Below are 16,212 nucleotides of genomic sequence, written 5' to 3' on the forward strand. Positions count from 1 at the left end.
TTAAGCATCCCCAGGAACAGATAGAGAGCACTTGCCCTTGCTCCGTACAATGGCAAGGTTATTTTTAGTCACCAGTCTCCTGAGAAGGCTTTTGGCTTAGCCAAGCGCAAAAATAACTCATTAAGGGATGCCCTGTTTTTGTAGCCCCTTGATCCAGTGTGCGTGGGTTTGCCTGAAGCAGGTCTCCAGAGCATCTTTCCTGGCCGTGGCACCTGGCCGCCCACCCACGGGATAGCTGCTGTTCTCAGCTCTGCAGCAAACGGTGCTGGCCTCTGCGAGGAGGAAAGCTGATTTCTTCTTTAGTTTGAAAACTTGCTTAATTAGGTGGCTGGAGTCCTACCTAATTTTCCAGTGTCTGGGATCCCCTAAGTCTACGTTGGGTCCTTCTTTTACAGTCAGCCTGCCTCACCCCGTGCAAATATTGCTCATCACTGGTTACTCTCCATCCCTAGCCAAACTGTAAGGTCTGTAAATGGAAAAACAAAAATGTATAAAACCCAAAGCTGGTTGAATAAAACAGCCTGAATTAATGGGACCTAAAGTCTTCGCTCCTGTTTTTATTACAAAACTCATGATTATTTAAAGCAGCTAGCTGTTCAACATCCTCCAACCGTTATTTTTAATTTTTTTCCATTTATTTATTTATTTATTTATCTATTTATTTATTTATCTATTTATTTATTTATTTATATTTTTATTATTTTTATTTTTTAATAGTCAAGTTATTACCCCCCCCATCCCAGTCCACCCTCCCATATTTTTTAAATGTTTATTTATTTTGCATGTGGGTGTGAGGGTGCATGGTAGACCATGGCACATACATATTCTAAGACTAGTGTAACCATGGTCTCTAAAGAATTAAAATTCCCAGCCAGGCAATGGTGGTGCACACCTTTAATCCCAGCACTTGGGAGGCAGAGGCAGGCAGATTTCTGAGTTTGAGGCCAGCCTGGTCTACAGAGTGAGTTCCAGTGCTACACAGAGAAACCCTGTCTCGAAAAAACGAAAAAAAAAAAAAAAAAAAAAAAAAAAAAAAACTAAAATTCCCCCCTGGAGCTCAGGACTGAGAATGGAAACAATCCAACTGGCCTGGGTGTTAGGAAAGTGACCCAAGGTGCACTAATATGGATAACCTGCCTGTCAGCTACATCCATGTATACATAACTCCTGGCTCTAGCTTCAACTTTCCCACAAATTGTAACATTGTTATAGGAGGAGCAGAAAGAAACTAAGAATATTTTTCTTCTTGGTTGTAGACAAGAGTAAATAACCTTTCTTCTACTTTGTTATAAGTCCGATCCTCTCATTTTCTTGCGTCCTAAGGGTATCTTTGTGATAACTTCTTCAGACAAAAAGTGAGAGTTGTCAGGAAAACAGGGATAAATATAAGCCAACGAATGGACACCAGTTCCTGGAAAATGAGCATCATTAGCCTAAAGATTCCATCAACTGTGTACATCAGCAAATTCCAGAGTGACTAGAGAGATGGCTGGGGCCTGAGTTTGATTCCCATCACCCACATACAGAGCAGAGCCTGGAAGCATGATCTTGTAATCCTACTGTTGGGAGACTCGGATCCCTGGGGCTTGCTGGCTGGCCTGACAAACCAAATCAGCAAGCTCCAGGCAAACTAAGAGACCTTCTCTCCAAAAGCAAGATACTGGTTTCTGAAGACCACCACCTGAGAGTAACCTCTGACCTCCACATGCACACATGTACATCTCTCAATCCCTACACACAACTATACACACTCATCTATGCACATGTATGCCTGTACACACTCATCTACATACACATACCTGTATACACTCATCTACACACACATATGTATATACACTCATTTACACACCTATGCCAATACACACTCATCTACACACACATACCCGTATACATTCATCTACACACACATGTATATACACTCATTTACACACCTATGCCTGTACACACTCATCTACACACACATATGTGTATACACACGTCTGTACACACTCATCTATATACACGTGCCTATATACACACATGCCTGTAAATACTCATCTACACACACATGCCTGTGTACACTCATCCACATACACATGCCTGTGCACACTCATCCACACACACATGCCTGTGCACACTCATCCACACACACATGCCTGTACACACTCATCCACACACACATGCCTGTACACACTCATGTACACACATGCCTGTACATACTCAGCTACACATGCTTATACATACTACATGCTTATACACTTGCACACATACAGGATATTCTCATCTTCTCTGGTTCATCTATTCAGTCTCAGCGAACTCAACAGGAGAGTCTGTGGGCCTATATAGCTTACAGGAGCTCATCTTTAGTAGTGGGAGTTGGGCCCTGTGTTTATTTGCTGTGTGTCTCTGTCCCTCAGAAAATTTTGGAAAAGTCCAATCTGAAGGAGCAGGCTATTTGCATTTCTCACATTGCTTCTTAGCCACACCCTGAACGCCTGAAAATGCATCAGTCTGTCCATGTCTAGTTAGATGTAATTTACTTTTTACTTTAATTATTCTTTTAAAAATAGTTTTTAGGGATATAGACATGGCTCAGTGGTTAAGAGCACTGACTGCTCTTCCCAAGGTCCTGAGTTCAAATCCTAGCAACCACATGGTGGCTCACAACCATCTGTAATAAGATCTGACACCTTCTCCTCCTGATGCGTCTGAAGACAGCTACAGTGTACTGATATATAATAATAAATAAATCTAAAAACAAAAAGAATAGTTTAGAGGCTGGAGAGAAACCCAGCAGTTAAGAGCATGTATTACTCTTGCAGAGACCTGAGTTCAGCTCCTAGCACCCGTATTGCATGGATCATACTCCCTGTAACTCCAGCTCCAGGGAAATTGGTCACTCCTGTGCTCTGTGTACACTTGCACTTCTGTGCACAACAGACAGATAGTTAAAAAGAATAATACTTATTTTTTTTTTACCATTTCATACATGCATACATCTATCCTAACCATACCCTCCCGCTCTGCACCTACTTGGAACTTTAACTTACTTTTTAAATTAAAAGTTGTTCATATAATCTTTTCATCACCTTCTTTCCCCTCCCCCATCTCCTCTAAAATCTTCCCCCATCTCCCTACAAACCCAACTTTGTATTTTTTTCTCTTCCTTTCTCAGAAAACAACACATAAAAAAATGTAAAAAAACAAAACAAACAAAACCACAACAAACAACAAACAAACAAACAAAAAGCACACACAAAAACCATGGAATCTGTTTTGTGTTATGCATCCACTCTTGGGCATGGGGCCTGTGTTGGAGTGTGGTTGCCGTATATAGTATCACACTCTATCGGAGAAAACTGATTTTTCCAGAAGGTATCTATTGCAAAGAGCTTTTTGGCTAGGGATGACAATTTCCCCTTCTTTGTGCTAGGGTGTTTTTTTCTTCTTTTCTTTTCTTTCTGGTTTGAACCTATGCAGGCCTTATGCATGCTGTCGCAGTCCCTGTGAGGTAACATGTGCATCAGCCTGCCATGCCAGGAAGATGTGATTTCCTTGGAGTCATCCATCACCTCTGGCTCCTAGACTCTTCCCACCTCCTTTCACCATAGATCCTTGAGTCTTGAGGGGAAGGGTTTAATAAAGACATCACATTTAGGGCATAGTTATCCGAAGCCTCTCACTTTCTGCACATTGTCTAGCTGTGACGTTAATTCCCATCTACTGCAAGAAGAAGCTTCTCTGATGACCATTGCATGTCGATTTTCACAGTAGTACATTCTCCCCTAGGCCTAGGACCTATTTAGTCTCAGGTTCTTGGCCACTTAAGTTGTCTCAAATATGAGTTCTATCTCATGGAGTGGGCCTTAAATTCAATTTAAAAAAAAAAATAGTTGGTTACTCCCATAACTTTTGTGCCACTACTGCACTGGTTTATCTTATGTGCAGATTGCTACTGTGTGTCTCAGGGTTTGTATCAAGGTGATGCTGATCATCAATTTTCTCCCCTAGTAGCATACGAAGTGCCTCCCAGCATCATAACCGCTAGTCAGCGGGGGTGAAGCTTCTAGCTGTGCACCAGCTCCATTTGTCCACATTCAATGACATAAGGAAGTGGTCTCTTCAGCACCAGGCCTTATAGTCAGGTAATAGAGGGTAACCAACAACCTTGGCAATAGTCTGCGATGACTGGGGTTTCTGTGGAGTCCCTTGGGCCAATGACTGAAATGATATAACTTATTTCTAGCATTGGAGATTTACCTGTTGGCAAAAGGCATTTACTTGGAGCAGTGTCTCCCTCATTATATGGTGACTGTACTTAAATTCATCTTATGTAAATTCATCTTAAGAAGCTTCCACAATAGTGGGTTTTCATATAGCTTTTCAAAGAGCCTTTAGTGTATTAACTAATTCTTAATTCAATAGCAAGAAAATTTCATCTGCTCTCAAAGTAAATATTAGTGCTCATTGTCCTTGGGAGGCATAGTGGAGAACAATGGAAAACAGGAAGTTTCCATTCTTTGCAAGTTTGCCTTCACCTTGCTAGCACATCCATTCCTTCACTGCCATTGGAGCTGCTTCTCTGAGATTCCAGCATCTACAGAAAAACTGCTGAGACGTCCAGCTTTGTGAACTGAGCAATTCTAGATGCCTGGACTTCCAGTTCACTGCTGGCCATTGTTGGATCAGCTGGACTGCAGTGTGTGTGTGTGTGTGTGTGTGTGTGTGTGTGTGTGTGTGGAGAGAGAGAGAGAGAGAGAGAGAGAGAGAGAGAGAGAGAGAGAGAGAGAAATTCATTATAAAAGTTCTGTTACTCTAGAGAACCCATAAGGAAGGGTTCAACCTCTCCTATAGCCCACCACTCAGCAGAGGTCATGGAAGAGAAAAGTTATTAGGATGTGGGGGAGGTGGACCTGTTTATCAAGAGTTCTTTGGGAGCGAGCTTGATCTTCTCTCTCAGCAGATCAGTCCTGTAGCAAACATCAAATACCACTCAGCAGCTGTGGACCACTCCTCTAGGCAGGCAGACACCAGGCACGAACCAGCAGCTGTAGTTCAATTCTGAAGAAACCAAGGGCCTGCATTGGGCCATAGAAGCAGCAAACTGCCTCAGGAACCTCACGATCAGTTCTTGGTTGAGTTTCTCTCAATGGTGTTGATACCACAAGTTGACCTCAATAACACTGTGTAAGGTGAACCAATACATGCCTGTCATTGGTGAAGAATAGTGAGGTGGAACAAACCAAACCAATGCTCATCTCCCACTTTCTGTCGGGTCATATTTATATTCCTTCATCACAGGTGATTTCTTGCGTCTGCTCCAGCAAAAAACATCCTTTCACCTGTGTCTGCTTCAGGAAAGCATTCTTTCATGTGTCTGTTTTATCAAGTCCTCCTTTCACCTGTGGGCCCCAGCAAACTATCATTTGATGTAACTAACTTTCCAAAGAAACTAGAAGTTTCCACTTCACACCTTCCAGAGGGGGAAGTGGATGAGGAAGGACCTGACCTTTGTCACAGCAGCAGCTTCTTCTATACTTTGGAGGCCACAGTGACAAGGGAACAGTGTGTGTATGCACAGACTACGTTGTAGTTTGGGACTTGAATGAACTTCATAGGCCTTTACTCTGAGCCCTGGTCATTAGCTGATGGCACTATTGGGGTCTGTTTGGAACCTTTAAAAGGTAACATCTAGCAAGAGGGAATTAGGTGGTTGAAGGCCACCACCACGATTTACCCTGGTCCCTAAGCCAAGAGCACCTTACTCTATCCTGTGCCTCCAGCATGATGTACTACTCCCCATGGGCTCCAAAACAGAGAGACTACAACCATGGGCTGAAAACTCTAAATAAATTAAGACGAACCTTTTTTCTTTCTAAGCTTTCGTCTTTACCTCAGTTATGTGTCACAGTAACAGCAAGCTGAAAAGCACGGGCTAGAATCCTGCCTGCCCAGGTGAGGGTCACATTGCACACATAGGCTTCTTCCTTGAGATAGACATGATCAACAGTGAGAAAGGAAATAGCTGGGTAGTCGCTGTCTATGCCTGTTATTTCGCTGGCAGCATGCTCGGTGGTTGGTGTGGCCAGTGGTAAAGAGTTTCACACATGAAAGTGTTGCGGGAAGTATTAAGAAATGAACCTGCCAGCTCTCCACCGGGGCTGACCACATTCCCATGCTCCTGCTGCTGCCAGTAACTCTCTCCAGCTAGCCCCACAGACATCTGGCTCGCTTGTCACTGGCGCTGCTAGTTCTTCCTCAGCCATAAAGCCATGTAGTGGGTGATCCCACATTCCAGTAACTAGATGAAACCGCCAACCTTGCAGTTGCATATCACGAGACCCAGTAACCTGGTAAAATCAAGACTCTTAAAGCTTTATTAGTCAATCAGATTTATGTATCAATAATATCACAATTTACTTTTTGTTGTTTTGTTTTGTTTGTTTGTTTGTTTTTCGAGACAGGATTTCTCTGTATAGCCCTGGCTGTCCTGGAACTCACTCTGTAGACCAGGCTGGCCTCGAACTCAGAAATCTACCTGCCTCTGCCTCCCAAGTACTGGCATTAAAGGCATGTGCCACCACTGCCCAGCAAGATGCCAACACAATAATTTCCGAGCCAACTGATAATGATAAAAGCTTTGTCCTGATTAATCTAACCTTATGATACCACAACTACTTGTGGCTGGTAAACACCACTCGGGTTCACTTCCTCAGCCATCTTCCCCATCTTCCTTCCCTCCTATCCTGACTCTTTCTGTCTCTACAACTCTTAGCTCCTCCTCTCTTTCCCTGTCCAATCACAGACCTCCTCTACACTAATGTAATTGGACAGTGAAAATCCTGCGACATGAAAGGACTCTGGCAGAGGCTATTTTTATTAAGTAAAACATTATTAAGTATATAAATATTTCAATATGCCAACAGGACACTTTTGTTTGTTTGTTTGTTTTTGTTTTTGTTTTTTATTTTTTTATTTTTTATTTTTTGTTTTTCGAGACAGGGTTTCTCTGTATAGCCCTGGCTGTCCTGGAACTCACTCTGTAGACCAGGCTGACCTCGAACTCAGAAATCTGCCTGCCTCTGCCTCCCAAGTGCTGGGATTAAAGGCATGTGCCACCACGCCCGGCTAACAGGACACTTCTGTTGACCCATAGGTGTTACACTTTTACGGTTAAGAGCTGTTTTTCCGGCATGTACTGATGGCCTGTTTTTATTAACTTCTTGCTTATCTGTCACCAAGGGATACTTCAAATCCCACTAGCTCCCCCATCACCACTACAGCTTCTTTAGCAGACTTAGCCCACCTAGAATAATATATTCAGTTCTAAATTCAGGTCACAGGGACAAGCACAGTGGTGCGTGCTCACAATCCTAACACTTGGGAGGCAGAACTGAGGACCATGCCTCTGGGGCTCTTCTCTCACAGAATGACATCATGTCTTCAAGATGAATAGAAAATAAATAAATAAATATAAAAGGTATCATCGTAGATACTTTAAACTGTGTTTTCTATGTTTCACGTGGTGTAACAAAGTTTCTAAGGTGAATGCTTTCCTTAGCAGAGTCCCAGGATATTAAATTTAGAGTCATGGAACTTAAACCCCTTATTTTTAAAAATGAATTTCTTATTTATTTTTTACTTATTCACTTTACATCCCACTCACTGTCCCCCTATCAGTCATCCCCTCTCACACTCCTTCCCCTATTCCTCCCCCCCTTCTCCTCTGTGCAGGTAGGAGCCCCCTGGGTATTCCACAAACACACACATCAAGTCTGAGGCTAGGTGTATCTTCTCCCACTGAGGCTAGACAAGGCAGCAGCTAGAAGACCATATCCCACCGCACATTCAGGCAACAATGTTGGGATAGTCCCCGTTCCAGGTCCACATGAAGACCAAACTGTGCATCTGCTAAACCCCTTATTTTATTTACTAAAGAGTAAATTAAGACCTAGAGAGCTGATAACACTCAGCTGTAACCGTCCCTGTTTTAACGCTTAGTTGGATAACCTCTCCCTGCCTCATAAGCTCCCATGTCGAGTTACGGTTGCTCCATCATCCCTTGAGAAGGATCTCATCAGTTGTAACAAACATCTGGGTTCCCAGTCAAGTCTAGTATATTATAAAACGTAAACCAACATTTGTGTCTATTTCTGAGACGCCATATATTAAAACCAGGTTACTTAGAAAATAAGTCAAAACCTTCTTTATCCATTCCTAATATAACAATATAATTTTCAAAATTTGACTATTAAAAGCTATCAGGTAGTAGAAAAATAATTTGAAGATTTACCTAAGATGAGCTTGATACCTTACACAGGAAGATGTCTGTGTCCTTTTAAAGAGATGAAGAACTTCACTTTGTTTAAAGTCTTTTTTAAGAGCATCCTGACTGACCTTTCTTAATATTTCATTTCCTCTCTAAATGTACTCTTTATAAAGAATAAATCATGAGCTAGTTTGAGAGAACAAATAAGGCATTTAAAAAAGCAAACTTGAACGCCACAATTCATATTGACACATGATTGATGCATATGTTCATTTGGTGGCATTTATTGAAAACTCAGACTTTGCTATGCAGAATGCCTGTAATGCCCTAGAAATGGTCACGACAGAGGACCTGGAGGCATAAATCCATGTTGTGAGTGTATTTCTGTGTGCTCATATCTCTAGCCTATTCCAACTTTCCATGTCCCTGCACAATTACAGTCTAGCCACAGGTTCGATGTTCATCCTGAACTAACAAGTGGGGAGATCTGTGGTCTAGAGGAAACACTGACCACAAATAAAGACAAAACCCTGAACTTCGTGGGGTTTGTAAGACAACTGGGTGGCCTTCCCAAATGTACCCACTTTCCAGATGCTAAAATCAGCTCGCCTGCAGAGGTGACAGCTGCTTCAAGAGATGGGCTTTTCGACTCTCAGCTGTAGTTCCTGAATTTTTGTGGATCGGCACCTGAGGACAAGACCTGCCACGCCCAGAGTAGCCTGGTGAATGGCCCAGGTACCTGCTGGGGTGATCCAGGCTCCAGAGCTTGTCTTTAGACGCCTCTTAAGAAAGGTGTTGATTCCTCGGTCCTGGGGTGAGGTTCCAAGTAGAAGAGGGCTAACAGGACACTGTCACCTGTGCCTTTTTCCAGACAGGAAATTCTCTTTCATCTCCATCACTGCACCCATACCTACCGTGACTTCTCACACTGCTTCAGAAATTCAGGAGCGTGGCTCCTGCCTCCCATCGCTCCTGTCAGTGAACAGGGATTGCATTTTCTATATTCTTTCCTGTGACTTGCAGCTTCGTTTCCCTGAAAGACTTTCACTTCTTATTTTTAAACATATTTAGAAAACGTAGATGCAGCCGTTTTAAATAAGTTAGCAGATAGCCTAGTTCAACACATGAGAAGTACTTTAGAATGGGGATCAGTGATGGGATCTGGGGAACCAAGGGATGAATTACATGTGGGAGGTGAGGCAAGTGTTTAAACACACACACACACACACACACACACACACACCACCACCACCACCACCACCACCACCAGCAGCAGCAGCAGCAGCAACAGAAAAAGAATCCCTGAGAGATGGGCTGGTGGGTGTGGGCGACTAGTTGTATTGCTTTTATTACGAACTCGATCTTAGCAATTTTCTCCTCTCATTATAGTTTTCGTTTTCTAATTTGCCTTTCCCCCCTTCCCTTTGGGGTCCTCCCTTAACTTTATACTGTTTAGTGTTCTGACATGAGAGAATGCCTGACAGCGACGCAAAACCTCACGAGCGCCCCCTGCTGCTTCTCTGCTGACTATACACGTCCCTGCAATTCGAATTCACAGAAGCACATGTTCCAAAGGGTGCTGCAGAATCCCTTCTGGGTTTGCTTGGTCTAAGCTGCAGATTGCTTCGTTGCTCTTCAGGTTTATAGGTTTATAGACTCAGACGCGAGGGGAGGGGATCTCAGTGTTCTATCTGAACTAATGCTTAAATAAATTGCTGGTAAAGAATGAAGTCAAACAAGTTCACCTGGCCTGAAGTGGACCGACAGCAATGTTGAAGGTGTGTTTTTAATCAGTTAATTTTTTTCTGTAAAGAGTTAGAAAAATGTTTTATCTATATATAATTCCATTGTAGCATTTATATTGTGTTTGCTCTATTTTTCTCAAACATCTTAAAATTACATATATATATATGATGACTATATATAGTTAGTTAGAAATGAAAGTAGTTCTTAAATGTGACACTAAAAATCCAATTAATGAAAGAAAAAGATAGGCAAAGGGAATTTTATCAAAATTAAAACTTTCATGTATCAAGGGCACTAGCAATAGAGTGAGAGCATTTGATAGACTAGAGAAAGCATTTACAACTCAGGTATCTGGCTGAGCATTGATATTTGAAATATCAATAGCTATAGCTCCAATGATACACAAATGATGACTAATTTACATGGAAACATCCATTGACTATTGATGTGCATGGAGGAAGTGCAAGCCAAACTACATGAGGTATGATCCCACACACATTAGAATCAATATTTTTAAAACTACAGAAAGGGAGATGAACTAAAACAAATGAGATTTTATCAAAATTTCCAAAGGGAACCCCAAAGGGAAGGGAGGGAGGCAAAACAACTGTCCGTCTGTTGACAAGGACGGAGAGGAAATGGATGCTGGTGTGAATAGAATGTGGTGTAGCCCCTGTGGAAACTGGAATGGATGGATCCTCAAAAACTTAAACACAGAATTACTCATCTGATCCAGCAACGCCACTCTGCACACACACTCAAAATCACTGAGAGCAGAGATCTGAGAAGTTGCTCCTACAGCTGTGTTCACTGCAGCATTAGCCACCATGACGTTCAATCAATTCCTCTTTCAGTAGAGGGCTAAATGTACACAATGTATAATATACATGACATGGAAATTATTATTCGGCCTTAAAGGGAAGTAAATTCTGACATATTAACACCTAGAGGAAGTTTGAAGATAACACACCAGTTGTCAAAAAGAAAATATTGATGGATCCACTTAAGTACCCAGGACAGTCAAGTTTATGGAGCTGGAAAGTGGAATCATGCTTATTGATATCTAGTGGCAGAAAGGACACATCTTAGGTATAAAAAGTGCTTCAAAAGTGGACATCTGCTTCTTCAGTGTCTATTTGATGTTTAACATTGAATGTTATACTGTTTCTTAACACTCTTGTAATTGTATCTATTTTTCTCACACCAAATTCTTCATTCCTAAGACTTTAACAAATTTCCTCATTTGTTTTAGCTCATACATAAAATTGTCATGGACCTACAATACAAACGCTAACAGTGGAAGGACATGACCACTGTTTTTTTGTTTGTTTGTTTGTTTGTTTTTTAATGCAGGTGAGCATTTACTGGACACAAATTGCTCTCTAGAGAATAAAAAGGCAGGAGAACAGTGGATGTAATAAAGTAATGTCACAAAGGAAGGAAGGGACAGGTGACTTGGGTGAAAGCTGACCAAAAAGACAGCACATGTTTCTGAATGAGGGAGACAAAAAACTAAATTATATATCAAAGATTCATTTGAATGCTAAAATAATTTTTCAGCACAGGAAAAAGATTACTATGAACCAAAGGTAGGGTACGTACTTAGGAGAGGGGGTTGCGGTTGGGATCAGGCTATGCAGAAGGAGCAACCTTCTGTTTTATTTGCTCCGAGGTTTTCTAAGTCTTCCTTTAGTTTGAATAATAAAAGATTCCATGTTTAAGCATCTAAGTCTTTTTTGAAACATGGTCTCATTAGCCCAGGATGGCCCTGAATTTCTAAGCTTCCCGTCACCATCTCCAGAGGGCTGGGATTAGGGCAGTGTAGTGTGCCCACCAGACCTGGTTTTTATGCACTGGTGGGGATCAAATCCAGGACTCTGCACAAGAACTCTAACAACCGGCCTACATCGCCAGCCCTTGAGTGTTGACTTCTTAGGAATTTATTACCTTGATTCACTTGTCTACCATGCGATCTTACCCTACAATTCGGTGCTGCAATTTGCTTTATGTCTGATCTTTATTGTTAGGCATGCATAATCTACATTCCTAAAATCATTATTAGTCATTTCCAAGTCAAACATGAGTTTGATAAAGATTGATTTTAATGGTTGCCTAAAGGCCTTTCATATGTGGCTCAGTTCTGGGTTATTCCCACTCCTGTAGATGGTCCCTGCCATTTGTTTTCAAGTTTAGAAATTCGTATATGTGTGTTGTTGTTGTTGTTGTTGTTGTTGTTGTTGTAGTTTTACATAGTATGTTCAAATACAAAATACCAAGAGATTGCATTTTATATTGTGTGTACACTGAGATTCAGCTGTCCCATGTTGAAGTCATGGCAAACCACAGTTTAACACAGCATAAAGAAGATTCTATATTAAAAAAAAAAAATAACCAAGAACGTGCGCACATACGATGTAGAAAGAAGCCCAGTGAACGGGCAAGCAACAGACCCTAGTTGAAATTAAAACTCTTCCATGAAATACTCATCATCTTTAGAGCAGCTCTCCGAGTTAGCCATCAGCAGCAAAGCGCAGGTAATAAAATCCACTGCAAGGGCTCTTGTGAGATAAATGAACTGATGATGTCCGACCGCCCCAAACAATATGCTGGGTTGGGGAGGTGTTGAGACCGTCTCAGAGGGTGTTGGCTCCTCCTTACTCTCAGCTCTACCAAGGCCTCTTCAGAAAGCATTTGTGCCATGCAGATGTGTCTCCACAGTAATGCCTGTTGCTCTTAGCTGGTTCTTCTGGTCTCTTCTATGACTCTTAAACCCAACCCAGCTATTGTTTTCAGTGGGTGACTGTTTCCTCTGTCTCCAGCGTTTCTGTCCATGTATACATTAACTGAAAACCTGCATGTGGACACACACACACACACACACACACACACACACACACACACACACGGCTCTCCGAAGCCTCTATTGCTCAGGGCACACAAGCCTGGAGGTAGATCTCTAATCTTAGCTGTAAAAACTATAGTTTCTGGTTTACACTGACCCAATATATAAAACTCATTTCCTCCTCTGTGCTCAGAATCATTTTAGATCTAGATAAAAGTGTTAGGAAGAGATTCCCCCCCCCAAAAAAATGCCCATTTAGTGATTTGGTATGGGAAGAAATTCAACAAATGGGGACAGTGGGCTTGAAGTGATTCATTTCAGAATCAAATTTATATATTCATTAAAGGCACAGTAGAAACTACAGTATTGTACCCTGCCTAGGAAAGAATATTTGCTTGGCTGGAGGTAGATTGACCCCTAATACGAGCAGCTATAGGAAACAAATGAAGTCCAGTGGAGATGTTTATTGCTTCACATGGGCGTGGCCTTGCCAAGGATCACTTGCCTCATACACACAAAAGTGGCAAAACCTTTCTCAGCTAAGGCTCAGGGGGAGCCTCCTATGGATCTGTGTGTGGATGGTGACTGGGTACAAAATGTCCGCCATAGCTTTTTCCTCCTGGACATTTACTGCCTGAAGATTCCTCCCCTGCAGAGACTGCTCCTACCAAGATTAGGTGGGCTCTGCGCTCTGATGGACCCCCACCAGCAGCCTGGAAAACCCCGTATGTTTACTATCTACTGTTGCTTATAAACCGCTAAATTGATTGTTTATAGCTGAGTCCTGTTAGCTGGTCTCAGTAGGAGGTCTCAGGTTGCAGTTGTCTGAGCAGAGGAAACTGTAGCTGATAGTTACCAAAGTTACTGGTTTTAGCTAAAGGTCAATGGTCCCTCAAGGTCTGTACGTGGACCAGGGGAAGGCCGGTCTGAGACGTGGTAGACCTTGACATGGCTGTGCTCTTGCAAATAATACACATTTGCTCAGGACTTCATTCGCTCTTCATAGTTATGCACCGCATAGGTGTATTCAAAATGTCACATTTATGAACATAGATATGTAAATTACTATGTATCAATCAAAAATATTTAAAAGGGGCTGGAGAGATGACTCTGGTTAAGAGCACCGACTGCTCTTCCAAAGGTTCTGAGTTCAATTCCCAGCAACCACGTGGTGGCTCAGAACCATCTGTAATGGGATCTGATGCCCTCTTCTGGTATGTCTGAAGACAGCAACAGTGTACTCTTATACATAAAATAAATAAATAATAACTCTTTAAAAACAATCTTTAAAAATATAAATGCTTAAAATGATGGCCATATCAACTACCATGACTAATCATTTATACAATGTACACATTTATTGAGATGCCACACAATATTCTGTATTCATGTAGAATTTTTTTAAAAAATTTATTTAGTTATTTTATGTATGCCAGTACACTGTTTTTGTCTTCAGACACACCAAAAGAGGGCATCAAATCCCATTACAGACGGTTGTGAGCCACCATGGTTGCTGGGAATTGAACTCAGGACCTCTGGAAGAGCAGTCAGTACATTTACCCACTAAGCCATCTCTCCAACCTCATGTAGAATTTTACGTATAAAATATGTAAGAAACATGGAGAAAAAAAATTTTGAAATAAGGTTTCTTTGTGTAGCCCTGGATGTCCTGGAACTTGTTCTGTAGACCAGGCTGGCCTCCAACTCAGAAATTGACTTGTCTCTGCCTCTGAGTGAATGGGTGTAGCATGTCACCACATCCAGCAGAAAAAAATAGTCTTTTTTTTTTTTAAGTTTTTTTTTTTTTTTTTGAGACAAGGTTTCTCTATGTAGCCCTGGTTGTCCTGGAACTCACTCTATAGACCAGGCTGGCCTGGAATTCAGAAATCCGCCTGTCTCTGCCTCCCAAGTGCTGGGACTAAAGGTGTGTGCCACCACTGCCTGGCAGGAAAAAAAAATATTTTTAAGGGATGAGAAATGGCACTCTAAATTTGCTAGCAGCTTTTACCAATTCTTGCTGAAAGGAGAACTTTAGCCCTTTAGAACTTGTGCACAACCATAGCCCAAAGATTGTTTATGAGGTAGATTTACAGATTCCTACCGTAGGTTTTCCTAAACAAAGAAAAGGTTTGTTAAAGAAACAGCAGGGGGCTAAAGACTTATTCCACTATTTGTCCAGAACTTTTGTTAGCTAGTTTGAGGTTACCCTAGGGTTCTGATTCTTTTGGAGGGAGGGAGAAAGAGAAAAGAGGCTAGTATTGGCCATCTGTAGGGACAGTCTTCTGTGTTCTGTGCAGAAGAATCACCTGTCACAAAAATCTAATGGCCAATAAACTGAGGCTGGATTGGAAGGTGAGACTTCAAGCTGGGACTTCTGGCCGAGAGTCAGGAGGGAAATTTCAACCAGGAGGCAGAATGGAAGGCAAGAAGACAGAAAGAAGAAACCAGACACATAGCTGAACTCAGGTTACAATAAAAGGGATAATAAAGTAAGAGTTAGTTGGGGGAGCTGGAGAGATGGCTCAGCAGTTATGAGCACTGACTGCTCTTCCAAAGGTCCTGAGTTCAGTTCCTAGCAACCACATGGTGGCTCACAACCATCTGTAATGGTCGGATGCCCTCTTCTGGTGTGTCTGAAGACAGCTACAGTGCACTTATACACATAAAAGAAATACATAAATCTTTTTTTCTTTTAAAGAGTTAGTTGGGAAACCAGCCTAGCTTATAGCCTAAGCATTTGTAAGTAATATTAAACCTTTGAGTTTTTATTCAGGTACAGGGGCGCAGGTGGAAAAGCCAGCAGCAATAGCTAACATTTATTGAATGTCTACTACATCTTCAATGCTGTCTAGGGCATTTTGTATATACTGACCCTCTCAATCTTGGCAGCAATCACGTTAGTTCCCTTTGTGTCCCTGTGGCCACCATAGAGGGCAGAAGCAACTTAAGAGGGGTAAGATTTAGTTCAGCGCACTGTTGCAGAGGGCTCAACACGGCGTGGCAGGAGAGTGGCAGAGGGGCCTGAGTCACAACCATGGGAGTGTGTGGCTGGAGCTGTTCACATCATGGTAGACTGGGAAACAGAGTGCAAGATAACGAGTAGGGGAGGTTGCCATATCCTAAAAACCCGCCCCCCAGTAACCCACCTCCTTCAGCTGAGCCCATCTCTGAAAGGTTCCACAGCCTTCCAAAATAAAAATGGTAACTCAGGCTGAGGACTGGGTGTGTGGACTACATTTCAGATTCAAGTTATAACAGCAACATGATGAGAGATGCATATTGGGTATTCCATGCCACAGACTAGGCAGCACACACACACAGCCTAAGCATCCTACTGAAGCCATAGCGCTGTGTACATTTAGAGACTGGCTCCAGA

Source organism: Mastomys coucha, unplaced genomic scaffold (assembly GCF_008632895.1).
Source record: "Mastomys coucha isolate ucsf_1 unplaced genomic scaffold, UCSF_Mcou_1 pScaffold22, whole genome shotgun sequence".
Classification (NCBI taxonomy): Eukaryota; Metazoa; Chordata; class Mammalia; order Rodentia; family Muridae; genus Mastomys; species Mastomys coucha.